The sequence below is a fragment of the Rhopalosiphum maidis genome, chromosome 2 (assembly GCF_003676215.2).
Source record: "Rhopalosiphum maidis isolate BTI-1 chromosome 2, ASM367621v3, whole genome shotgun sequence".
NCBI lineage: Eukaryota > Metazoa > Arthropoda > Insecta > Hemiptera > Aphididae > Rhopalosiphum > Rhopalosiphum maidis.
The window spans coordinates 70,073,375-70,101,013 of NC_040878.1; the positions used below are offsets into that span (position 1 = coordinate 70,073,375).

At 22.5% G+C, this 27,639-nt stretch overlaps 2 pseudogenes; one reads left to right on the top strand and one right to left on the bottom strand.

The window, feature by feature from the left end:
- LOC113552315 overlaps positions 1-27,639 on the top strand; it is a 245,017-nt pseudogene that overhangs the window by 112,203 nt on the left and 105,175 nt on the right.
- Positions 12,772-14,397, bottom strand: LOC113552316 (annotated as a pseudogene).

Here is a 27,639-nt window from a genome sequence, read left to right on the forward strand (position 1 = left end):
TTTGGGTATAGTATTGACAATAATTATTAGTATAAATAATATTATCTACTCTAAAATATCATGTCTACAGCTGTACATCATCATGATACCTGTTATAGGCTGTTCTATTGTGTGGTCCGGTTTCCTCATGTCATCTATCATTAACTTCTTATTCTATGTATCGAGAATAATTTCTACACCCAAGTTAATGCTCCCAGTGGTTAATCCCTCTATTACAAAGAAAGTTATACATGTCCTTTTCCTTATTATTTACCCAGGCAATATCCTTTGTCGTCACAAATAACTAATTAAAATTAATTAATATGTTTATAAAATTAAATACAGAACTAAAAACATTAACTAAAATATTCTAATAAAACGTTCATAAAACAAAAAATATTTTTTTCTTAATTATGAAGATTTATAAAGGTTACAATAATTAAATAGAAGGTTGCATTTTTAAAATAATAACATTATTTATAGTTGATAAAATTATTTTGATCAATAACTATATTGATATTGTACTTGACTATAAAACTCAAATCATGATTTCAAGTTTATCAAACTCACTAAGTATACATAATATATACACATATACAAAAAAATAAAATAAAATAAAATTCAATGATTAATTTAAGCATATTTTCATAAATGAATATATATCTGTTCATTATCTTTTAAAGTTTTAATATACAATGATTATTAATTATTATGTAACACCATCGTAACGGACTCAATAAATTAAATTAAAATTATATTCTATATGAATTATTTTTAGAGTAGTACTAATACATTGATAAATATTTTAAGATTGTTTTAGAGTTTCTATTTTACCAATATAAAATTTATTTTAATAATCAGTATAATTTTAATTTTTTTTTTCGATTTTTTTCTAAAAAAACATCGGATTAAAATTTATCCATATTTTATATTTTTTAAATAACACACTATATAATATAAGGCTAATAATTACAATTTATTTTTAGTTTTATGAACGATTTATAGTCTTAGGATTAATTTAAATGCAATAATATGTAAATTATCTTATTATTATTATAATTTTTTGGTAATTTAATAGTACATTTTATTTTTAACTAAAATTTTAATGATACGACGCAATTAATTATTTATAAATTATGATGCTTGAAAAACCACACAATTACTTCTTTGATAGTTTAAATATAATTATTTTAAAAGATTTTAATCTTGATACGTATTAGATTGAAATAATAGTTGTTAAACCTTAAACCATCATATCCGTAATTCCTTACATAATCTTAACGTTTTGTGACAGTAATGATAAAACATTATTTCAATTAAAAATTCAATATACTATTTTTTGATAAGTTCACTAAGTCAGAATACAATATAATACTCATATGAAATAATAATAAGTTAGTACCCGATAGTTAGTAAATATGAAAATAGTATCATCCCAAAAATACAACTACACACACTCAAATGCACAATTAATCTAATCAAACGTAAATTCTTTTTTCATAATCAAGATGATAACAATAGTGCACTTAAAAGCACAAATATTAATGACATTTCTAGTGTGTGTTGGATGAAAATTTAACCAACCTCCCATTAACCCTTCCACTATTGAGTTTAAACATAACATTAATTTTTAAAGTACACGGAGATAACTTGTTCCAATCGTAATTCACGATGTGCGAAATGCGTGAAATGATAACTACTACACACCAACAAAGAAAGAAAGGGATGCGTAGATGTGAAAGATAGGAATTTAAAACCACTGTTTTCTTAAAAAAAAAATAAAAAACACCTCGAAAACCGTCAGCACCATATTTTGCTGTCGATGATAATAATAATATATAACTGCTGGTTGAAGTGAGTTTTTCTTTTATTAATTCTCCTACCACTGAAAACAATAAAGCAAAACACCATATTATTATTGTCATTGACAATATCAAGGAAATGTCCCAAATTACTGTTACAAACAATGTACCTAATATAGCATATTATTTCGGTCACACAAAAGTTGTGTATAAAATGAACAAAAAAATAATGAAATATTATTGTTTTTTAAACCTTTCTGAAATTCATAATTTTTATTAGATCTGTTTGCTGTAAAGTATACTGTAAATTACCAATAAATAACTTCCATTATTTATCATATTCGTATTCAATAGTGTTAGTTTAATTCTATAGATTTTCCTTACCATGTTTATCAAAAAACGAAAAAATTCTTGATAAAAATAGTATTTAATTTAAAAAAAAATTAACTTTATAACAATAAACACTATTATTTAACGAAACCAAATCAACAATAAATTATAAAGTTATACAATTATTATTTCCATTATATTACCAATTTGGACGGTCACTGATTAGTCACCAACAAATAGTTTTTTTTTACTAAGAGTTTCATAAGATAAAACGTACACCCACATTTGATACTAATAAACGTATCATATAGTCATATTTTATATTTACCTCATACGTTAACAGCATAATTCGACGTAAAGCTACGTAAAGTGCCAACAATTATCAAAATCGAATTTTCTACCATAAGATACCTATTAAACCAACATAAAACTAAGACTCTTCTCATTTAGCATAAAAAAGATACAAAAATGTTTCTCTTTGTTAATTAATACACTTGAATTGCATGCACTCATTAGAATTTTATGATCATACATTGGACACATCTAATTTACACTAATATTTTTACTCAACTTTTTAATTTTTTAAAGGAAAAATAAATTATATAACATAAACATATTTTTATTATAAAATAACTCATTCCACCAATCATTTTTTATAGGCTCTAAAAAATCACTCTTCTTAAAATATATATATTATAGTCTCCTATAATAAAAATAATAAGAGCATAAATAAATAAAATTACATTTTAAAAATTGTACATCTTATTCAGAAAAATATTAAAATAATATCGTCTTCTTAAGCTGATTAATATAATTGTATTATAATTTTTTGTATTTTAAATGAAATAAATCTATAGAATTGTTTAAAACTTTTTAAATGTTTATTATAACATTTTTATGGAGAATTTATAAAATAAAACAAAGACAAAATTAAAGCTTTGTTTTTGAATGGTAACAAAACAGGAAAAATATATAAGTTAGTTGAATTATTCTTGAATACAGTTCAAAACATACAATTCAAGAATTATTAAATAAATATACTTCTAGACATATAGAAGATATATACATATTTTTTTTCTTTTGAAATAATTAAAACTACAATGGCCTAAGTCAAGTCATTTTCTGTCTTATGCATAATATTATTTTGATCTTAAGTCGTGGTACGCAATGTGTTTTTATTGTTCTGAACGAAAACCCCGGATTTTGACAAATTAAATAATCAAATTAATTTTTATATTTAATTGTTAACTATACATTTCATATTTTATTTTTACTTCCGGATATTGTTTTACGATACCGATCTGAATTGGAAAATTTTATAGTACTATTATTTATTACTTATATTATGGTTCTCAAGAGGTGATCATAGCTTAATAATTAGGTGACAGAGCCTTGACATTATATAACAATTAACAATATAAAATATAATAAAACGGTATTATATAAGTTATTGACCATATACCCCCTTTTCTTATGTTTTTTTTACGTATGGGCAGATATTTTATTACCATTTGTATTAATAAAATGCATTCTAAAACTTAAGAGTCTGAGCGGATAAAAGATTTGAGGCTTTCTATATTATTATACTATTTATACGATGTGATAGAATAAATACTTAACTAATATCCCCTTACGTCATTATAATCTTAGTTTTATTGATAAGTATTTTATCAAAGTGCAATAACCTGTAAAATTAAGCCATAGAATGGATCGATGGCTGGCCTAGCACTCAGTATTAGTTTATATAGCTCATTGTATATGAACAAAACAGTACCGTTATTTCGCGAGACAAGGTATTTAACCGTTTACGAAATTTTAAGATGTATTATAATATCAATTTATATTCTTAAAACTTCCTTCTAAAATATTTTTAATTTATATATTTATAATATATAAATATATACTCTGTAGAATTTGATTGAATTTTCAGAATTATAAAACTAAGTAAAAATAATCGATAGTTAATTATTTAAACTAAAAATATACCTACAGTGGTATTCTCAAAATTAATATTGAGAATTTACTAAGAACAGTTGATATTCAGTAACGTAGAGTAGATACGAAAATGGGGAGGAATTTTAAAGTGAGATTTGTAAATGATTCAATGTCACTTATACATACTAAAAATAAAATCAATTTTATATACATATATATATATATATAAATACGTAACTATTCATTGTTATATTTTGTAATAATCAACATAGTATTTTAACTAACGTATAAACAAAATTTTAGTTGGAAAACCATAATACTAAAAATACGAATTTCTAATAAATATTTTATAATTTATTTATGCTTTCATTCTGTATCCATTCAACTAAGAAATAACAGAACTGACATTACCATCTAACCTAACCGAAAATTTCAAATTGTTATAATAAATATAAGTATAAATACTAAATTGCATTTTTATTTTACCTATTTGATATAATAATAAAGTAATATTATATAGTTTTACCAAGTACTAATGTTTTGTAGTATTAATATTACTCGTGAAGTTTTATTCTTTAAAAAAATAATTGTATACGCTGATAATTCAATTACAATAAAATGTCCTATACATAATTGTTAACTCTTAAAACTTAGCAATTATCTGAAAAAAAAGTAATTAAAAAATATTGAAATGTTGTAAAATCATAATTATTATGAACACTATGTTTCAAAACTTTCCAGGAATTTCTTATTTGTGAGGCTGTGGTACGTAGAATTTCAGTCACGCAAATATTTTAAAATAAAATCATACAACCACAAATATGATCAATTTATATATTATTATATTATGTAATATAAGGCATAGTCAATTATGATAGGTGTGAAAAACGGTTACCACGTAGAATATAATATTGGCTCGTTCGGGTTGTGCCTTTGAATATTTGGAACTTGCTGCTGCCACCTCACATTATATGTCAGGATTGAAGAGGTTATATACGTGACGTGCTTGTTAAACGTGATCGGCTCTGGAATTTACACATTCGTCCTGTGTGCAAGATGAAGTGGATAATCCGATTTTCACCCGATGTTGCTTGTATAAATTGCCACCAAAACTTCCCCTACATCCCTATTCAGAAACGCTGAAGAGTTGACAATTTTGTAAGCTCACTAGTGCATCAAAGATAGACAACGGGTATAGACTTTGTCAAAACCAATAAATAATTAATTTATTATATACACGATAATAATGATTTTATTCATACATTAATGAATATAAATACTATTACTATAAAATTATTTTTTTTTCTATTCTAGATTATTTAAAATATATAATAAAAATAACGTTTATTTAATATTTTTAAAATATTACCTTGTAAAATAAATTTCAAGGTGTTACTATTTGTAGTATTAATATATTCAATGTTTTTTTTTTTTTTTTTACAGGTGAGTGAACAATTATTCAAGTATACCTGTCAAAAAGTAGTAAGACATTTACTATAATATCCATTAAAAATTAGAGAATAGTATGGCATCAAAAATATTTGTATTATCGTATAGGTATATTATATTTATTTAATTTAGTACATATAATGATTTATTAGTATTAAATTAACTGAAAAATAATTAATTAGAAGAAAGGTATGTTTTAAGATAAATTTAAATAAATATATATATTATATAATTTACAAAAACATTTCTCTAATTAAATAATATTAAATTAAGTTAAAATTATTTATTATCAAAACATGTATATTATCTATGGTAAAAAAAATAATAATATTCATAAATTGAATATAAATAATTTGTTTATAACATGTAAATATTTTTTTTTCTTTCTATAATTGATTGGGTAACATAAGTCCCTAAGCGCATAACATATAATATTTTACAATTATTTATTAAACAATTAACTAAAATATAAATTATATATTTATAAATTAGTATATAATATAAATAATAAATTACATTATTAATAATATATTGAAACAATTACGGAATTTTTCAGTTAATTAAATAGGTGTATATCTAGAGTCATCCATCTACATTCTATATCTATTCCTTTAATAATTATTAATTTACTTATATTCTGATTTTTATTTTATTTTTAAATAGATACTTTCAATTTTTCTACCACAAGAAGTGGCCTAAAACAAAAAATGCAATAATTTAATACCAACTATGTTTTTTTTAAAAATTAAAATCACATTTATCCTTATAAATTGTAAAGGAAAATTCTTCTGAAAGTATCTAAATTCTAAATTTGAATTCATAAACGTAGTTATCAAACTTTTTGATTTTATGTACTTAGGATAATATAGATCTATAATAATAGGCACGCCATGTTATATTTATGCACACAATAATATTTAATAATATTATAAAAATTAATTAATCCCTATAGTAGGTACCAATATCAGTTTTAATAACTCAGAAATTAATTGTTCGAATATTAATTTAGATAAATAGACATTTTCAAAAAATCATCCATTTGACAACTTATTATAGTGAAAAAATAATTTTCTTATTTGAAAAAAAATAACTTTGTTTCACCATAAAATAAGAAATCTAGGGATATGAAAATACGGTTCTAATTAAATTTACAAATTCTGAATTATAGTTTGAATAAATTCATTCGTGATTAGCAAATAACATTATATAATTATAAAATTACTAAAACCGTGTCATTTGTTTATAACTCATTTATTAGCATTTATTTGTATATATTACATTTTCGTAAGTGTGAAATATGATAATCCTAGATCATAATACTTATGATTCATAAGCTATCTAATATTTAAATGAACTACTATCTAGCTTATAAAGTTTTATAAAACTTTTATTAACATGTTTAAAAAGGGAAACTATATTATTACAACCATTAAAGATTTATTACAACAAATATGCTAACATATATTTTATATAATTTATAATAAATAATAGTTTTGAAAAGTCATCTGTATTAATTCTTTCCTTCAACTCAATTTTAAATTGATAAATTAGATATCGGACTTCAGAAAAAAAATAATATTATACTACAAGATTGGCGTAAAAAAGTTATTTAATGTTTGCATACTCGTATAATTATTGTAATTTAAATTTTGGCACACTGAATACTAATAGAAATGTAAAATTTAAAATATTTTGCATCGATATTGAGACTAGTTTTTACTATCGTTTTTGAATGACCAATAGTTTATTTATAAGTAAAAAATATGAATAGGACTAATGGTTTTAGAGAATAAAATTAAACGACGTGGAAAGGGGATTACAATTAATCTGATTTTTTGTAATTATATAACTATTTCAACTTTAATCAAATCCACAGCGTAGAATCTACACATGATTTATTTTATCATAAAAAAATCCTCTAAATGATCACAATAATTATGTTTACATTTACTGTCAAGTGTTAATCTGTATTATTATAAGTTCGTTTTAAACTAAACTACACTTATCGTCAATAATATTGGCACAGGTTAATTAAATTACAAACAATAGATATAATTAACTAGTAATTACATAAAAGTTACTAAATTTTAACTAAAACTGCTCACATTTTTTAAACTTACAATTCGTTTATTTTAAACACATTAAAATGTTAATTCCTCAAAAAATTTATAGGACTTATAATATAATAATATTGTATACGAATTAATGAATGAAAGCATGAAAAGGAGATTTCGTGGAATATAATAACGAAGTATTAAGTATTTTAGTGCCAGTTTAATATGATAGGCTTTCGAATTTCCACACAAGATATATTGAACTGAGTGCTAGGGGATAAGTCGAAAATTCTGCATTTATTTTCTATTAGATGGAAAATCTTTACGTAAGACAATTCAAGTTTCGTAAATTATTAAATAATAATATACATCCATTATTTATTTTTGTTTTAATTTTAAATAACTCTTAAAAGTAGTGGCCATTGGAAAATATTTACATATTAAATATATATATATTTATAACAGGTTTTATAAAAAAATTATACACCATAGTTGAAAAATTTAACGATGTAATATAAATTACTAATATAATATATTAAAGTAATAAATTACAATTTTTATGTAATAACCATCGATATAAAGTGTAATATTCTAACATGTATTGTAATTAAAATGTTTAATATTGAAACCAGAAACCAATCGATTATTTAGTTATTTATCTTAATGTACTATATATTTTCAAGTTTCACTATTTATTCGACAATAAATACTTTGTGAAAAGAAAGGTCGTTTTACCGTCGTTAATAGGCGTAAAATTAAATACTATCGATTCTAAGCTTCTTTAATGAAATTTATGTTTAATCTGTAGTTTTCAATTTAAAGTTTTAAGTATTTCATTCAATTGTAGATATTTTATCCCATACTTGAATGTTTTAATTAATAAAAAACTTATAGGTAAACCGCAGCTATATCTCCACCACAATACAGTGTAAATGAGAAATAATTAAAATTGTTTATTTTTTCTGAAACTATTCGTCGGATCGATGTTAATAAATTTGTTATACTTTAAATAATAGATACAATTTTATCAAAACTACGTGCATTAATTTAATTTCCCTGTTATAACTACAGGGGCACAGAGTATGATATATGTACATACTCAATTACTTGAACAACTAGATACTAAATTACGTATACAGCACAGTATCACCGTCATTTCGATTATGTGAATACCTTTGTTCGATCGCATTCTACTTATTTATTTTGTTATGTATTACGTTGTTGAAATGTTAATAAAGTACAGTTCGTTTAAAAATGTAATTTATAGTTCTAAGTTAGGTAGTACTTTAGTAGGTAGCAAATAATTAACACATAAGTTCTGTTATTTTCAAACTTTTGTTTGTTCAATAGTTTGTATAAACATAGTAGGTATATACGTTTAGCTATGATAAGTGTAATGTTATTAACATTGCTTAGACATTTTTTTTTCGAAAACCTCAATTAAACGCATCTAATTGATTTTGAAACCAAAAAGATTCAATTTTCTTCTTCGAATTCTCATATTTTTGTTACATTATCTTCGTCCGATGTTTTGTATGTATTTGTTTTTTTTAAACTTTTGTTCTGGTTTTCAATAGAATCGTACAAAGTAAACACAACATATAAAAAGCAGTTGTAAGATAATATTTTTTTTCAGCAGTTTTATATACTTCTATCAGATATTCCTAAAAATTAAAATATATTTATTCAATTATTGTTTGCTTATACTTAAATACATTACAAAAATAAAAACTATTCCTATCATATTAGCAATAATATTTTATACAAGCTGCAAATTTTTAGAGAAGACAAAATAAAATTGTTTCATAGGTAAGACAATATGTTATTATAAAAAAAAAACTATTTATATAGGTCGAATAGACGTTATTGATTGGATGTATGGGGAATCAGACATAAAAATTATATAAATATATACCTAAAGCAATCAATAAAAGTAGTTGTAGTAAAATTTATCAAAATAGATATTAATTTTTTTGAAAAAAATTGAAAATTATTTTGATTTTTATAATTACGTATATTAAAATCTTACTGAACATTACTCGCACCCCTCATCATTTTCAAAATATGATTCTCTTGGAATAATCACAAATTCATCTATGAGTTAATACATGTTTTTAGCACGTCAAATTGTATTAATAATAAAGTATTAATATTACAATAATTGATAAAGTATTAATTTAACCTATATCTGAAAGAGATAGGTATTACATTTATGATATCATATGGTTAGCGTAGACCACTGCAAAAATTTTACCAGTTAGGACCTTAGCCGGACGTATCGAAGATCATATATTAAAAAAATAAACCCTTAGAAAATATGATATACTCAACTTTTGCATACATAAGGGCAGAATATGTGACATTTTTTTCCGGGCTACTTATTATGCGTGTCCTGTCTATATAATGGGGTATGGTTGTCATATTATGATGTTATGTGGAAAAAAGAGATTTAATTTCAATACTTCTCTATTCAGTATTTTATACTTCTGTGAGACTATACCATATTGAATTTACTATTTATATTACAGAATATAATGAAATATATTTGAAAAACACATATTTATTCTATGTGTAATAAACTTAAATTTTAGTTCCAAATAATATTTTGCATCATTAGTTTTAGAAAAATATTCTTTAATTAAATTATCAAATAAAAAATAATCCTTTCTTATAAAAATATTATATGTAAAAAATAAACTAAATAAACATTATCATATTAAATACTTGTATTATTAATGAGAACTAATGCCAACTTATTTTTAATATATAATTATATTTCGTTCCATTTTCATTAAAAACTATCAAATATTTTCCATAATGCTGATGGCTTAAAATTAATTGTATTTATTCACATGATATTCAAATTATAATATATAATTGATTCCTGTTGTATTTCTTTACAAAATAATATAAGATAATTATTAAGGTACTAAAATTACATTCTAATTATAATATAGAATACTAAGATGACAAAAAAGTAATATTAGTATTTTTATTAGTCATTTTAAATTAAAATAACGTTTAAACTTATAGAATTTACCTTGAAGCAGAGACTTCAAAGATTTGTATAATCATTTTTATTTCAAAAAAAAAATCAAATTTGTTTTATTGCAAAGAAAGTAATTAAGACAGTTAAATATTAATGGATCAAATTATATAATCTTGAAATGATTATAAATAAACTACATCGATCTATTTATATTTCAAAATTTAAGGTATCTCGCGGCTGATTATTTGTTCCACTCCATCTACACACTATATAACATACAATTATTCGTCCCCTTAGATACTTTTGACAGCACCTTTTGCACATTTCAATTTGCTTGAAACTAACAATCAACTAAGCAAAAAGCATAAACTTGAGATATATTATATTTTTTCTTTTACATGTACAATAGTTAGCACACATGTCACGCACTCATTTTGTGTTACTATATAGACAAACTGTCATAACACTCTTTCCAAAAATTTCTCAAATGTGTAACTTTCTTTTCAAGCAAATGATTCACTGATACAATATTGTATCTTATTGTTCACTGATTATATATAAGTGATATAACCCAATATACATTTCAAGCTGAAAGTATGACTACATTTTTATATTTTAAAAGAGTATGAATAACATATTATTACATTATGTTTTTTTATAATACTGAACAATAATATTATTACATTTTTACTATAATATTATGTTATTTGTTTGTCGAATAATATATTTCAAGAAGTATTATTAAAACAAAAATTAAGCAGGTTTATTTACTTTCGAGACCATTTTTTGTCTTTTGTCATTTATCGTTTACCACTATAAAAATCGTATTTAGCACTAAAATATAATTTCTTCTTTTTTTTTTAAAAAAAAATAACCCGTAAAATATAAACGTAATATTTAATAAAATACATTACGTGCTTTATAATAAATTAAAATAAAATAACACTGTTTTCATATTCATAAGTGTTTAATAATTACTCATATTTCAATTAGTTTTCAATTAGTTTTGATATTGTTGTATACAAAACAACATTGTCAATTCAATTTAACTATTATATAAATACTAAGTTTTATTTACGCCATTATTCATAATAATTCCATTTAAATTATTTGTTTATAATACCACTGTAAATTATATTACGCTAATTTACACCACAAATTAATGTGAAGTCCAGTTTTTCGACACAACATCCACTAAAACAAAAGTATTTTACATACATATTTTATTGTCATTTAAGTATAATGTCATATGTTTACAAGCTTATATAAAAATAATTATATAATATTTACATTTTTAATGGATTTTTTTCTATTATAAAATAATTTAATAATTATATAGTATCAGTTTAAAAATTAAAAATATTTTATATGATTTTATAATAATATATGTTTAGGTATACTACGTAGCTCATTTTATGTTTGTTATAGATCTAACAAAATACAAACATTTAATTTATATTTGCACATACTAATAGCGATCATGAAAATATCCTCACTTTATTTATAAGATAATGAAACAAATAATATGGTCATTTATTATATTATTTAGACGAAGAACAATTTAACCATCTATTTTATTATATTATGTAATAATATGCTAGTAAGATAATAACATATATTTTATTTACTGACTATATCAAAGATATTTACGACAAACACCATTATAATCTTAGTATGCATATTTATAAAATGTTCATTTATTATGTATAATAATTCGTACTATATCAAACGAACCAGATATAAATGGAAAAATAATGTTTGTAAAATGATAGATCTTTAGATTATATAAGTTTTTCCAGTAATAGAGCACTACAGATGAACGCTAACAATTGAATATGAAATACCAACCATTAACCAATGGTTGCATAACATTTGGAAAATGAAGACAATTAATAAATATACATAATATTATATCTTTGGCTATACGAGTAAAAATAGCAAGAGGGTGCACACTGAGGATGGTTAGTAAATCACGTTGATTATTTACACATATTATAAATGTATAATATACAATATTATGTTAACAAAATCAAAGTAAATTCATCATAAGACACAAACTATTTATATATCTCTGATATTGAATTATCAAACATACGTATTATTATTTACATTATAAATAGTAAATATTATAGTTATAGTTTAGTCTTATAGATGGTAAAATTGTCAATACATTATAAAAGATTATCTTTAAAACAAAGGTTTGTGTATGTTGTTATTCTCTAAATTATCAACTTTATATTTTATAAGGTAGTGGACAATATAGTGTACTGGGTCCGTGACGCGTTTTCTGACAACGTCGTATAAGATTTCTGGTAAAACTTCTGAAAAATTTTCTTGTAGAAACTGTAATTCCATTTTGTAATCTTCTAACCACTTTTTCTCTTTTACCGGTGTCAAAAGTTCTATATAAAAAAAAGTAAAAGTTGAAACTTCGTTTGACACAATTTGTATCGCTGTTCTAACCAACGCGTTTGAATGAGGGATTTCTTGTTTTACATAAATAATCATAGCAAACCATCGGACGTTGTTTTATGCATCTAGTAATAAACGAAGAGTTTTTGACTAAGTTGGCTGTAGGATGACTTGTAACTGTAAAATCTTATAAATATTAAATATCAAGTATTTAATTTTTAAAACATTTAAAATTGCTATAAATATGAAATTATAGATTTAATTTGATAACGTTTAAATCGTAAATGTATGCATAATTTCAAATAGTTAACTTTAGATTTTTATCTTATTGAAAATCTTGTAAAATAATTATCATATCGAATACTTAAGACATATCTTTTTCATATTTATAAGTACATAGGTAATTATTTAGTTTTACATTTAGATATCAAATTATTATGTTTAAACGTTGAATAAAAATATTGTATTTAATATTATGTTATAAGTAATAAATATATTTTAATTATTTGAAAAAATAATAATTATTATTTATTTGAAAAGTTAACACTGATTTCTCGTTAAGAACCGTATAGTATAAAAATATATTTAAATTAAATAATAAATATACAGTGTACTCTCGATTATCCGCGGAATAGGGAGGCAGGGTATCCACGGATAAGTGAATTCCGCGGATAATCCAAAAAATTAAAATTACGAATTAAACGTATCAAAAATTACCAAAAATTATTAATATGTATTAAACAAGCATATTGCATTTTATGTCGTTATCGAGTAATCGGCTATCACAACCCAATTAAACCGATATTAACCTAATCGATAATTATGTATAATGTAAAGATACATATTTTTTTTTTTTTTATATACATATAAGTATGTAGATGATTCCGTGAAAGACAACGAATAATTCACTAGGCGGATAGTCCGCTCGCGAATAATCGAGAGTACACTGTATCTATTTTCTAATATTATGTTATTTTTTATATAACTAAATAGAGCGAATTTATTTTACCCTAGAAGGCTAGAAATTTTTAGTGTTTATACCTTTTTTCTCTTTTTCACTGATATTGTTTTTTAAAAAAGATTTGTTTTCAATAATAAGCATGACTTCAGATTGTCGTTCTCTATGTTCGTCTTCGTAATCGTCCCATTCGTCTTCCATTTTGTGTAGAGCGTTGTAATTATCTTTATAAACGGATTTTTGGGAAAAAGAATTTAGCCTATCATTGCTTGGTATATTCGAAAAATTCGATCGTGAATTTGTTGATGTTATATTTTTGTTTATTACTTTTATTTTTGTGTCAACTGAATTTTCATCATCAACTTGTGTTTTATCAATAAAATTCACCAAATCATTATGATTTGATGAGGCCGTTAGGTCTACCCATATTTCAGATAATATGTTCTTAATAAGAAATACGTTTAAATACTTTCCAATTCCATCAGACATGTTTAAAATTGTATATCTGACTATTTTTTGACAAAAAAAAATGATGAAATTAAGTATACAGGCTCAGTTCTATACACTCACACAAAAAAAAAAATAAAAGTAATAGATAAATAATAGTTACCACAGAAATATAAATATCAAAATTAGTTACTGTTTATTTTGGTTAAATTTTTGTAATAATAATAATAATAATAATAACAATAATAAAATTGTATTATTTTTTAATTATATTATGTTCTTTGCATAATTAATACAATACTATTTTGATATATAATTTTGTATATTAAAATTTAACAAGACAGGGAGCTTTTATTAATTTATTCATAATTATAATTATTATTATATTTATATTCTGAATATAATTATTTTTAATATTTTAATATATATTAGCATAAATAATAGCAAAATATTGTACGAATAAATACATATTTACAACCGCATGAATATATAACCTATATAAATAAAATTATACGATAATACCTATAGTTGATATATTACTAATTAAATACTTATACTAGATCCAAAATAACAAAAGGTTTTCTGTAGTAGAATATTATATATTTGTTTTCATAATTTACATCTATTTTATAACTCTCTAAATTCAAATTTGCCAAAATAAAATATTAACACATTAATATTTAATATTAATTTAAGTTCAAAAAATCTTTATGTGACTATTCAGTCAATTTTCATGACAAAAATCATGAATGTCCATATCGTAAAATAAATATAAAAATATGTATTATTATCTTCCCTATGGTTTATTAACCAAGTAATAATATACAATAAGTATCCAAACTATGAATGTTAATAATATTTTATACTAACATCAAATTCACAAAATTAATTTTTAATTTATTCTGATAAAGCGACTTACAAAGTAATGCTATATATTTATTGTGTAGATATTTATACCAAAATAAAATATTTAATTTTAGTATGCTATTAATAATTAATATTCTAGTTATCTATCTTAATTTTGTCACCACAGCATGTAATTAAAATAATTATTTTTATATAATCTAAATTTATTAACAATTTTTAATGACTAATTTATTAATTACCTATATAAAGTTTAAGTATAATTTTATATTTATTATATTGTTTCGTATATTATAAAACTATATAACGGTACTATATAAAAAGCGGGAACGTTGATAACACCTGATTATCCAGTAGCCCCAAAAAAACCGTTATTTACCTCATTTTGTATTTTATGGCTATTATGGTTATTATGATGAGTTAATTTTTTTATACATTTTATAATAATATTTATCACGAAAGTCACAATTATTTAAGGTTTAAAATTTTGATGATTTAAATTTAAATTTTAAATATATATATTTTTCTCAGCTAACCAAATGCAAAGTATAATAAAAATTAAAAGGTGACTGAATACATTGGTTTTATAATGATGTGTTATTGTTTTTTTATTTTGTGGAAGCCCAACAATATCAACTGTATTTTGTTGAAGTCAAATTTAAATACCTGTTTTAATAGTCAAAATATAGATGTGAATAATTTTAATGAAAAATAAAGGTGGAAATTAGTTAATTAGGCTTACTGTACAGAAAGTTCGCAGTATTTCTCGTAATTTAGAATTAAGTCACTATAATATATGTATAACATTTGAACTCAATGATAAATCATTGCATACGAAAAACGATTATGAGCGAAGATGGTCTGTCACACTTTATTATGACTAAGTATATCTTATGATATATTTATATTGCTACTAAAGTAATTTATTTCAATATTAGTTATACGGTAGATTGAATTAATTTTCGCCAAAAACATTGCATTCTAAATGTCATTGTGCGTATAAAATAATAAACATTAAATGTTCTATATAACAACAAATAATATTTTTAAATTACAAAAAAATAACTTAAGTCATATCCTTCATTAAAATGACTAATTTTGACAAAAAAATTTAACTTAATATATCTTTAAATAAATAGTTTTTTTTTAATATTTCTTACATTTTATGGTTCTAGTAGGAAGTACTTATAAGAAACATTGTACTATGTTTTTAATCCTTGTCTATAAAAAGTCAATATTTTATAAATTTTTAACTAGAAAGCTTGCAAAGCTTTTTAGTTTTGATAAATATTGTCAAAATTTGAACTTTAAAAGCTTATACTTTTTTACTTTGTTATTGATATTTATAGATAAAAAACTAAAGATCACAAAATGTCTATAAAAATACTTAATTTAGTTTCAAAATTATATATATTTAATACTAATACAAACTTTTTAATTATCTACATATCTAATGATAAATAATAGAATTCTTATTCTATATATATATATTTAGAATTGATCTACTATCTAATTTAAACCAAGAATATTATCTAGAGATTTCATTGATATATTAACTTTAAAGTGAGTTTTGTGAATTTTAATATTGTTATATTTTATACGACTAACTTTAAAATTGAAATATAATTACAAGCTTATTATATTGTATGAATAACAATTATAGGTACATTTACTAAAATATTAAAGTTAATAATGAAAATTGGTTTCACTTAATGACAATGCATTAGATTGTACGTTTATAAAGAAAAAAATAATGGGTAGACTTAATAGATACCCACTTTCTTACACACGATATGTATTCAAAATAAAATAATTTACGTATTGTAATTTTTGTAATATATACATTTATTTAATACACGAAATATATTTACTGATTTAAATTATATTCATTAGTGTAAGGGATGCGCAGTATTGATTAAATTATTATAATACATAAAAATATTCTATTCAATTAAAACTAAGTTAATTGGAGATGTACAACACTTAATAATTTATCAAATGAAAAACATTCATATAATACATATTTTCATAAAATGGTATATTGTTACCTTGAAATCTGTTGGATGAATTTATTAGAAATTAAAATATTACTTCTGAATTCAGAACGTAAGATATCATTAAAAGTTTACAAAACCCCAATGTTGTGCTTATTCTAATAGATAACTTTTCACCGAATTCGCGCGTAGAAAAACTCATTGTTATACTCAGACCTTTTGCCTGGGTTGCGTACTTAAATGTAACTTTGGAAGACTTTTCTATCTCAGTTTTTTTCATAGTATTCTTTTTTACCTTTATTTTATTTATTTTATTTTTTTTTTTTGTGTGTACAGTTTGTTTTTAAAAGTACGATCGTTGAACTCCCATTTTACCATTTCAAAATCCTATCATCAATCAGACCTGAACAAATATTCGGGTATCGACGGGTTTACTCATCCACCTTTTATTGTGACAAAGTGCTGATCGCTCCGAAATAATAGAACATTCTCTCGGAGAATAAAAATAAAGTTTGTGAAAATAAAATTTAATACATTGTATCATTGATGATATCTATACTACCTTAAAAGTAAATAAATTGTAATAGCAAAGTAATTAATCTTATAATTAGTAATTCAGTAGGTTAAATACATTGTTGCTGAAAAAATTTAAACAAAATCGTTCGAAGATAAATAGTTGTTATACACTATACAGGTGAATATCTAATGGATAAAAATTTGAACTCAACGGCTAGTTCAGGCTAGGTCATAAAAAATGAATGTGAATTTTCTAGACTTTTTATTGTTCTTAGAAGTAGAAAAAGCTAATAAGAAATCTTGTATTAAAATATTATATTTTGGGTACAAAATGAATTTTCCTATAAATTCTTACTAAAACATAATTTTTCAATTTTCAGTATTTTAACGATTTTTACTACAATTTTAACTTTAAATGCTTATAAAACAATTGTGACTATAAATTTTCCATGTTTTTTAATTAATGATTAAATTAGTTAAGTATGTTAATAAGCCTTGTATACATAGCCAAACATTTGTATGTGTCTTTTTTAAAATAATCATTTAAATATTTTATGAAAAATACAATCTATGGGTGATTCGTTTTTAAGTTACATAAAAAAAAAAAACAAAATCTATTTTTTCAAGAACTGAATTTGCTTAAAAATCCCTATTTTTCTTCATTTTTTTCTAGTTGTTATTTTTCAAAATGTTGACTATTTTTAATTTTGATATTTCCAATTTGTTCTTCAAAATCCATAACCACCCCAAAAAATGTAAATGAAAGCATTTTTTAACTTCTTATCGTGTATACTTATAAAGAATAAATATATACATTATTCTAAAATACATAAAAAAAACAAAATACAAAAAAAAAAATAAAAATATATTCAGTCTAGTATAATAACCGTATTATAAAACTTAGAGAATATTGCACGTCAGTATTATCTTCAATATTACTAAGTAATTTTAATTAATTATTTTTATTCTCTTTATATATTATATAGATTTCTGCATATTATGTCCATGAATACAATTTTGAATGAAAAAATTTATGATATTTAAAAAAATAAAAGTTTAAATCATATATCTACGTTACTACTGCAGTACTACTGAATAAATTACTGACAGAATTATTCAAACAGCAATCAATGACCACACATCTGTATTTAAATTCAAAGCAATGCATGTATCAACCACAAGATTAATCCAATTTATTTATATATTAATTATGAATATGCTTTAGAATTCCTAATTGTATAATTATAAACCAATTAATACTATATAAACTAATATGTATTTATTCAAATTAAGTATTATTTTAAAAACTGAATTGAACTTAAAACCTTTAAGGTTTTGAGAAAATGTTTTGAATATTATATTTTTTATATTTATACGATACTAAAGAAAATTCTACGAACCTTTTTTGTAACAAAATATTGGTGTTGCCATTTATTTTGTCAACAATAATAATTACATCATATTATATTTTTAAAAATGACTTAACTGTAGATTGATTAAAAACAATATAAAAATGTAATAATTTGTTTTTTTTCATGTAAATTCAATTTATAAAATAATATATTTTACAACCATATGGAATATAAATTACTCATAAAACATAGAGAAAAATAAAAATATAATTTTAAGTTAATATAAACATTTTTTTTCTAATTAAACTGTTTAAAACGCTTTAGAATTTTCAGATTCTAAATTGTTTTGTGATGATGGAATTTTATGATAGTAAAAATATAACTTTTCTAAATAATAAAAATCTACTTATTTATAATGTGATTATAAAATGTGTGATTTTATGGTAAAAACAATTTTATATACGTTTTAAATAATACTTAAGTAGACAGTTTTACATTTTTTTCTTGAATATGGTAATGTATTTCTATTTGTATTTATCAATAAAAAATGAATTAATAATAAATTAATCTTCAATTTAATCATAGCGATAATTGAATATCATACATTATATATACTATATTATGATAAAAATAAACGTAATTTTTTTCTATTTTTGTGAAAATTAGAAATATTAGGTATGTAGGATTATTGTAAGATAATATAGGACAAAGAGGAACAACTGCATTTTTTTCTCTTTTTTATTATAATATAAATTATAATGATAATTAAATGGTATTCTTTTCTTTTTATAATAATACTATAATAGAAATAAGAATAACAATTAACTTACCTTGATTCTCGGCCCCACATATAGATACGTCATAACATTTTGGTTAATTTAAAAAAATATCATTTTATGGATATTTTATAAAATATAATTTGTAAATTGTTTGAGAATGTAGTCTTAACGAAATGATAAATAGAAGACTATTGATATTATAAAATGTGGTAATTAGGTAACCGAACTTTTTTGAGTATATACTGTAATAGGTGTGATAAATCCTAGTTTAATAATAATTAAACGTATTCGAAAAAATATGATTTGAGAGAAGATATTTTAACTTTTAGTAACCAAGAAACATTCATTTAAGTTGATAATCAAAGCATTTTTTATATAAGAAAGTGGATTCAGGTATAATCATTCAAAACAAAAAAAAAATTGTGCTATATAATTGTGCTGATATTTTTGCTGTTGTATTTACCAGAAAAAATTAAAACAAAAAATTGGTCACGATGGAATAGGTTATTAAAAAGCATTAGCATTGATTATAGAATTTTATAATCAATAGTATTAGGCACGTTAAATTTTTTTTTAATGTTTTTATGGTGTTGGTATTGACCAAGGCGATATGACTTTGGAGCTTAAGGAATTTTAATGCCCACTGATAAGCACACGAAGCTTGTACGACCGGCAAGTCATTCTGGTCGTTAGAAACACTTAAAAGAATAAAATAAGAGAAAGAAACCAATAAGCTGTGAATTAGATATAGCCATACCACTAGGTGGGGTCCATTGAAAGAATGTTAAGTAGTGGTGTCCGTGTGCAGACTCAACGACGCCGTTTTCACGGACGTTTGCAATGGTCACAATGTAAGTTAATTAATAACATTTTTTTATTGTTTTTATAGACATGTACCGCGGGCACGCGCCTACGATGTCTTTTGTCCTGAAAACTATAATGTATACACCTATAGTATCTATATTGTAACAAACAGTATACATTATAAGTATAAATCAAACTGTGCATTATACTTTTAATTGTATGTTGGTGTCCCGCTTTTTTATGAATAAAATTAAAATTAAAAAGGTCACTCGTACCAAATTTTGTCGATATCAGTAATACGGTAAAAATTGTAAAAACATATTATAAAACTGGTATAAAGCTTAATATCTTTCTATATGTAAACATAATTTGTTATTTAAATATCATTAACGTTAACCGGTGTAATGGTGTGTGTTTATTTGCAAAAATACATTTGTGACAATTATTGTGTGTAATAAAATAAAGTCCAATCGAAGTCACGTGATTAAAGTGTAATAATTATCATTACTACTGTCATTATTTTATATTATTGACCTTTTATTATAATTATTATCATCATTATAGTGTTCTATTAAAGTGCATTGAGTTTAAATTATAAGAGTAATACAATTACATTAAATGCTTTAATAAATATCAATAATTTAAAGCATTGTTATATTATATTTTGAATATTAAAATTCGGTGAAATGTTTTTTTTTTTTTTTTTTTTTAATAATGTACTTAACATTAAAAAAAAAGTTTAAAAGTACCAGTTTAAATCATTTTATAAACATATTCGAATGTAAATTATTATTTCATTAAAATAGTACGTAGAATTAAACCTCAGTTAACTCTTTTAATTGAGTATTTAAATGACAACAGAAAAAAAAACTTTTATTTTAATAATTGACAGAAAGTAAATGTTTAAAATACTTTATAAATGGTTGTTTAATTATTTTTAGTTCGAATACTACTGACATTAACTTATACGTTGCACTGTTAAAATGTATAATTTATACAAAAATAACTAGGTATATAATCTAATGTTAGTTAATACTTACAAAAAAAAAAAAAACAAATTAACAAAAATGATGCTATATATAAAACTCAATTCGATTAAAAAAAATAAAATCATATCGGTCTAATATTGATAACTTGAATTAGAACACTTTAATGCATTTTAATTGTCTTAGAATTTTGTTTTTTATATATACTTTTTTGAACATGCGATCAAATAAAACATATCTACCCCAATTAAATTTAAGATGTATAATTTAATTTTTTAAACATCTAGCTGAATCTTGTTTGTAGGTACCTACATTATTTTGATAAACCTAATTTTCTTAAATTGTAATTAAGTACGAATTTCAACTTTATATAATATAAATAATCAAATAAAATAACTTTTTTTTTTTTGTTTAATTACTTATTTGACTGTTATAAATTAAATATACGTTTTTCCAAGCCATGTTTATATCTATAATTGTTATACTGTATAATAAATTACGAGGAAATAATATTATTATTAATATAAATATTATTATTATAAATATCGGTACTAAAAAATCAACTTAAATATTTCATACATTTTCCAATAATATATTGGCATTATAATTTTACTTAATGATATAAAAATAAGCAATTATAAAGCCTTTATTCAAAATTGAAATTAATTATAAACAATTAAAAAAATAATATTTTTATTAGCAGCATATATATTAATATATAATAATACATTATATATTATTGTTATTACATGAATGATATTCTACCAATCCAAAGTCAAAGCTCTCCATCGTGTAATTTGACAATTAAATAAATGTCATATCGATTCTTGAACTCTGATCTATAAAATGTATAATATTATAAAATAACATTTTTTACAAATTAAGTTGTATTAACTTATTTTTTTTTAATTTTTATTTATTAATACCATACGTGTTGTGAAGTCATTTTTTTTTTTAATTTTATTTTAAAATTGACTTTGTAGTATTATGACTTGAAGTGGAATAACGTTGTTTGCTTAAAATTTAGAATATGTTTTAGTTTAATGCTGTTAAAGTGAAATGTATAACAACATAGCGCCAAATATCAAAACATAGATTCTGGTCCATATATTTTTATTTAAAATATTTTTGATATTATTGGGTCTCTCTGATACAAATTCGTATGGAAGCCAAAGTTATTTATATCACAAACAAAGCTATACAATGTTCTTTATCGTATATCTGTTTTTCAATGGTTGTATAAGTGTTATGAAATGTTTATTTTATTCAATCATCTATGTTTATAATTTTTATTTAGTTTTGATGTATATATACATATATACCTACTTATTTAAACAAATATATTTTATGTATATTTCAAATTAAGCTCATTATGTATCATGAATAATTATAATGTATTTGGCATTTATTATTTTATCGTATAAGATGAACAATTTTTTTTTCTATGTTTGTTTATTATTAAGACTTAGTTTTACAGTTATAAACAGTTATAAATGTTACAAGTGTGGCTTGGTGTGGTGCGATCGTACACTCAACTAAGGAAACGCTTGAGTGTACGTATCGGCCGGTGTTCTAGCTCCCGGATGGGTGACCACCCGGGATTTTTATGACAAATCCTTGCCACACATACTAAAAACGTGTTTCGACCTACCTTTCTTCCCCTCTACAAACGAATAAAAACCGTCCAATAGCCTTTGTTGCCGCGGATTAATTAATAATATTAAAAAAAAAAATCTTACAAGTGAAACGCGAAAATATTACGAGTAGCATTTTGAGTAAAATAAATCTATTATGTAACCTGAATTCACTTGTGGTTCGCTTTATTTGAATTGGCCTTCACCCAAATGATCTCTGTAATTTTCCACTATATGTTGTAATTTAATATTATTAATTTATCAAATTTAGTTTCCAAATCCATCACACACATATTATTAACAAATACTTAAAATGTACTACTAATTATTATTAGTTATCCTCCCGACGGCGATAATATACTAGTAAATCAGTTAGATGAGGTGTACACCTAGGAACCTACACTATATATTATCATATAGGTACTAAAACATGGACTATATCTTAGTTCATGAAATTAAGTTTAGATAATACGTCTTATTGATTCGAAAACATGATAAATACGGCGATAAACATTAATAATTAATAAAATCCTACTATAGTTAGTCACTACGGTTTTACCCAAACTATGTTGGCCACAACTAGAGGTTCGCCAATATTTAAAGTATGGCGTTTTACTCAAACAAAGGTAATTTGCATTTTTTTCGGGTATTTTGAAGGTTTGACAGTTACATTAATATATTGATAATACAATAATTTAAGATCTACTGACATTTGTGTTTCTAGTACAGAAAAAAAAATATAATTAATAAATCACGTTTCCATGAATTTAAAACAATTTAATCGTTACAATATATACATAGTAAGTACTTTTATCCTTTTAAAATGGTATATTTTAAATTTAATTTACTTATCATTGACATGAATACAAGTTTTAATTTGACCTATGTAATTATTCTATTATATTTCTATTAATAATTATTATTTGGTTTTTAATACATTAGAGATTCTGAAATACAGTATAATTTTGTCTATCACATTCGATGTAAATTCACCAGGTACCCCGAAGGTAGAAATGGAGATTCTTTATAGTATTAAAACAATGAGTTGTTGTTTCTGTTTGAAAACCGGATATCCTTAACTTTATACTCCTCTGTAAGCGACTCTTTGTCCTGGTTCCACGCCATTATTATGGCGGCATCAGCTTTAATAGTAACTTTTCACTTGGAATGGGTTATAAAGATGCTTTCATTAATTCACATCGGCTTTTGTTTGAAGTTTTTTTCATGCAATTCATTTGTTCAATATCTGCAACAATATATAAATATTTATTCAAGCATCAATTGATTATTTATGTATTTTAAAAATAAAATAACTATACCTATAATTATTATTATTTTATCAAACATTTTAATTCAGTAACATTCCAATTAATTCTAAATAAATTATGAAAAATAGACCAATATTTTTAAATAAATAATTAGGAACTAGGAAGGTGTCTGTCCTCTGATCGCTTTGCCCACCGTCGAGTTACCAATTCTTAGGGTTATACTATTTTGGGTAGTATAATACACTTTTTTCAACATGATTGGAATAATTTATCCCAAACGACATATAAATACAAAAGAACATCTTTTCAATTGAGTATAAAAAATTCTAAATTATTGTTATGTTTAACAGTTATAATATATATTAAACAACTAAAATAGTTTAAATAATCACAATAATGCAAAATAGAATATGGTATGAATTAATACATAACACTATTTATAGCTATATGAAACGTACTGTTGACCTGTTGATAACAATAATAATATATAAATAACCAGGCAAGGTGATCGTTTATCATGAAATAAAAATTTGTATTCGCTTACAATATTTATCTTAAATAGAATTAATAGTAAAAAATTAATATCCTTACAATTGGAATATATATTATACACTTTTATATTTATTTTAATTTTTTTTAATATGATTTTTAATTTTATTGAATTATGTTAAATTTAATAAGTTTCTGCCAATTTCTATTTGTGTTTCGAAAGATACTACAATGACTGCATGGATAGGAGGATAAGGAGAGTAAAACAATAAATTATCAAAATCTATTATAAACACCATATACAAATGTCTTTTCGTCTCCCTGTAATTCTCCACAGCCTGCCTTATATTCTATATAGGTTCCATCCTCGATCTTCCTGGCATAAGCCCAAAAAATTAAGTAATAAATTATAAAATTTCGGTTTGAATGTAGCAATGTCACATAAAATATTCTATACTCAACCGTGTTGCTAAAAAGGTATATGTGCTCAATCGTGTTTAACTGCACCAGGGGCCCGTGTATCTTGAAATTTAATATTTGTAATCTGAAAATAATAAATGTGTAAGATAAAAATATATACAAAACTTTTTTTTTAATAATAAACAGTTGTAAGTATTTAATCAATAATAATTATTAATATAATCCATTAGCCGAAATTTGACCATTAAAGTCGTTTTAATTGTAAAATAAACAGGCATTACAATTTTACATTTCTTATCACTTTCAGTTTGGTACCTGCTTTTTCTCATTTGACTTTTATGAATATTTCATACATGAAAACAGACATTTTGTATTTTAGTTATAGGCAATAAATATACAGCTATTGTGCTTTGATCTACAATTCAATAACTAACAATTATTATTTTATTTTATTATTAAATTGGTTAGGTGACTTATTAATATAATTAATTGGTAATATTTAAAATTTATTAAGACTGAGTATTTAACATAATATCACTTATAAGATTTAATAATTAAATAATAAAATAATAAAAATATCATATTATTTACATATTTACTTAATTCTATCGCTATAAGTTATTTATTGGTTACACAATAATAATAGGAAAAGTAAAAAATGTCAGCGACCTTAATTCTCTTTAAAAAGATTACAGAAGTTGAAAAACTCCGTCAGTCGGTCAGTCCGTTTGTCTTTCTTTTATCCATATTATAATTTGTCTTGCGCATTAATTTAAAATAATCACACACACACACATTATATTTTACTCGTCCCATACCACGATACCAACTTCCCGCTTTTCTTATTTTTATTAAAAATACTATTTATAATTTATATTCACATAAAATAAAAAAAAATTGACATTTCGATAAAAGGCAAAATAAAGATGCCAAATAAAGTAAAAATTAGAAGGATCTAATAACAATTTTTAACATAAATAGATTTTTTCTGAATTTTAAGTTTGTTTAATCTTTTTTTGTAACATTTTGTGTATCATATTTTGCTCATATATAAGAATAATAAATGTTTGAACAATTTAAATTATACAATAATAATATATTAACTATAAACATGTTAGTTTTTTTTTATTTTTATCAAACGTAATTAATTTAGTTAATGAATAAAAATTATTTTTGAAACTTAAAATAAATAGTTTATTTAAAAAAAAAAAAACTGTACAAGCAATGGAAAAAGTAGTTTCATCAAATGACAATTTATTGAAATAATGTGCGTTACTATTAAAGATTCAATCTGTTTATAAACATAATAATTAAAAAATAATAATAAATGTATTCATAGTTTATACTAAACAGTTAAAATAATTTTATGAACCATTATGATTCATTAATCGGTTGCTACGATTAAGCAAACAGGATGTATTAATTCTGTTCACGTGGAAATTCCAACAGTGCCGGATGTATATCGGATTGTGAAAATATATAATAGAAATAGAAAATATTATACATATTATAATAAATAATCCACTAAAGTTATTAATATTTTATTTTAGAACCATAAACATTGTTGAACATTTAAAGTATCTACAGTTATTGGTTTTTGAGTTAGAATAAAATAACAAAATTGATTTTGTCAAAAAACTGATTTTGCGTACAATGTCCCGTTTTAACTTATTTTTAATTTTCTCCCTAAATTCTAATTATTAAAAAAAAAAATATATAATTGAAATTATTTAGTATTGACCTCTAAAGTTTCGGACTATTTTTTATCAGAAAATATTATATTGAAGTTTATGATTTAAGTATTTTTTCTACTATAAAAATTAAAAGTTTAATGGAGTTTTGAACAATAATATTTTTTTTTCATTTATTATAATTATAAAATATTTCAGTACATATAGTGCTATTACAATTATTTTGTTTTTAAAATTGTACTATGATGATATATTAAGTTAATTATTAGTTGACAAATCAAGTCAAAATTTTAAATTTAAATGCTTGCATAAAAAAATGTGATAATGTATTCTCTATATTTATTATTCATTGTAAGGAACTTATTTATAAGGAACCACGTATTAGATTTTAAATCTTTTTTTATTTGTTAACACAAATCTCATCCTGCATTATAAATCAAAATTTTCAAATATTTTATAAGAGCAAAAATTATTTAATAATATTCAC